The sequence below is a fragment of the Eurypyga helias genome, unplaced genomic scaffold (genome assembly GCF_000690775.1).
Source record: "Eurypyga helias isolate BGI_N326 unplaced genomic scaffold, ASM69077v1 scaffold13051, whole genome shotgun sequence".
Taxonomy (NCBI): Eukaryota; Metazoa; Chordata; class Aves; order Eurypygiformes; family Eurypygidae; genus Eurypyga; species Eurypyga helias.
Genome location: NW_010231552.1, coordinates 31,289 through 33,458, shown reverse-complemented (window position 1 = coordinate 33,458; position 2,170 = coordinate 31,289). Strand labels below are relative to the sequence as shown.

The following is a 2,170-nucleotide window of genomic DNA, read 5'->3' as shown; positions in this document are numbered from 1 at the left end:
TCATATTAAAGGTCTATAGCTGTTGATTTTAATATTTCTATTACTACTTCTTAAGAAAATTCTGCTATATGCTATAGTAATTCCCATAAAAATCTCATGTAAAAAAATCACTTTTATACAAACTAACAGTTTATTCCCTCACTGAAGCTGCAATACAGAAAAATATCTTTCCTTATACCTAATACTCAGCAAAAGTTTGGTTCAAATTAATGGCTGCTATCTTTGAGAGAAAGAGAGATTATGAATCCAAAAGCACAGTTGTATAAAGGACATAGGAAAAAGAGAAAAATGAGGGAAGTCTGACATAAACAACATATAAATGAGACTCAAATGTTTTTGACCTGACATTTAGTCTGACACTTTTCAGGTCCTAGAAAAAATTTATTGGAAGAGTTGTGAACACAGGTAAAACATTTTGAACAGAAGCTTCACAATCTATAACCCTTCTGAACTCCTGTATTCCACTAATAACTCGGTACAAATTACCCAAAGGACATGTTTGATCCTCATGGCTGGTCAGAGGATTCATATTATGAGGCACTAGCTAAAGCCCAGAAGATTGAAATGGATAAACTGGAGAAGGCCAAGAAGGAACGCACAAAGATTGAATTTGTGACTGGACCCAAAAAGGGTACAACAACAAGTGCCACTTCTACAACAACCACAACAGCCAGTACCACTGTGGGAGATGCCCAGAAGAGGAAGAGCAAGTGGGACTCAGCCATCCCTGTAACGACGATTGCTCAGCCCACCATCCTCACCACTACTGCAACACTGCCAGGCGTCGTCACAGTGACAACCAGCGCGAGCGGATCCAAAACGACGGTTATATCAGCTGTTGGCACCATTGTGAGAAAGTCAAAGCAGTGACTGGGGTGCTGAGCCTGGATTTTCGGACTTAATTGTCATTGAAGCCATGGTTCTCGGAAGGGAGGGGTAGCTTTCGCCTTTGGTAAAAGATGACAAGATTCTTTGATTCTATAATAAGTCACTCTGAGCCCTTTACTGTATCTGGTAGAGCATTTCCCATTCACGCAATGTGGAATGGATATGACTGGAACAGTACCAGCGGAGCTGCAGAGGAACTCCCACATACCCTCTGTCACTTCTACCCAAGGTCTTTGCAGCGTCAATCGTCTGTGTTTAAAAACAGAAGAAATACTTTTGGCAGCATTTATCTTGCATGACAGATACCTGCTCATTGGGCCAACAGAGCACCTATATTGCTGGTATTCATATCAGGCAGAGCTCAGAGCATCCAAGAGCATCTGACCTCCCAGGCCTCCCCATGACATTACTGTCCACGTGTAGGAGAAAACACTGTCACTAGCAGTGGTATTTTTAAGGCTTTTTGAGTCTCTGTAATCTATTTGTTTACATGCAAATAGAGGATGATCAGTCGTATTTGTTGCACACAGTAGCAGAGGTTCTCTGTTTCCATAAAACCCCAGGATCAACTAAGGAACAAGCCTGACTGAAGGATACAGTATTGGGCCTGAGCTACAGAACCTGAGAATGAGGTTGTTCTTTCAGTTACACAATTGTCAGTCAGACTTAGCCCTAATAAAAATGGTGGTTTCACAATTTAGGAAGTTTCTGTGAGAACAGAATATAACTTGGTGATGCCTGAACATCACAAATCTTTGTGCTTTATTACAACTCAGCTGCTAGATCATCAAACATAATATGAGCTTTTTTAGCCATCAAGAGTAAGTAAAGCATCATCAACGTGTTACATTCAGACATGAAAGCTCCTATGCTCTCTAGGTATGTTTACAGAGATATTTCTAAATTGGCGTAGCAGGTGGTAGTAACAGAGATGATATTCACCCTTGCCACAGCTGCTTGCTCATCCATCTGCACTCTCAGTTCTTACACACAGTACCCTTGCAGAGACTTATATTCTCTGATCATGAAGCCATAGTTTTGTCTTTCAGGATGCCCGTTTTCCCAGAACATCCTGTTTGAGACATATAATACCAGATAATGTGCTGCTTCCCTGCAAGTTACATAAACCAATATGGATCACAGGGAAAAAACAGACTCTGATGCTTTGTCAGATACAAAGAAACACACTACACCAAGGACAGAAAGACCCATAAAAGCATAGCAGCTCTGTTTAGAGGCAGAAGCAACGCATACGATGTCAGATGCTCCACTGGAAGGGCAG

The 2,170-nt window shown here is 41.2% G+C and overlaps 1 pseudogene; it reads left to right on the top strand.

The window, feature by feature from the left end:
* The first annotated feature begins 471 nt into the window (after nt 1-471).
* LOC104516698 lies at nt 472-870 on the top strand (annotated as a pseudogene).
* Nucleotides 871-2,170: the final 1,300 nt, after the last annotated feature.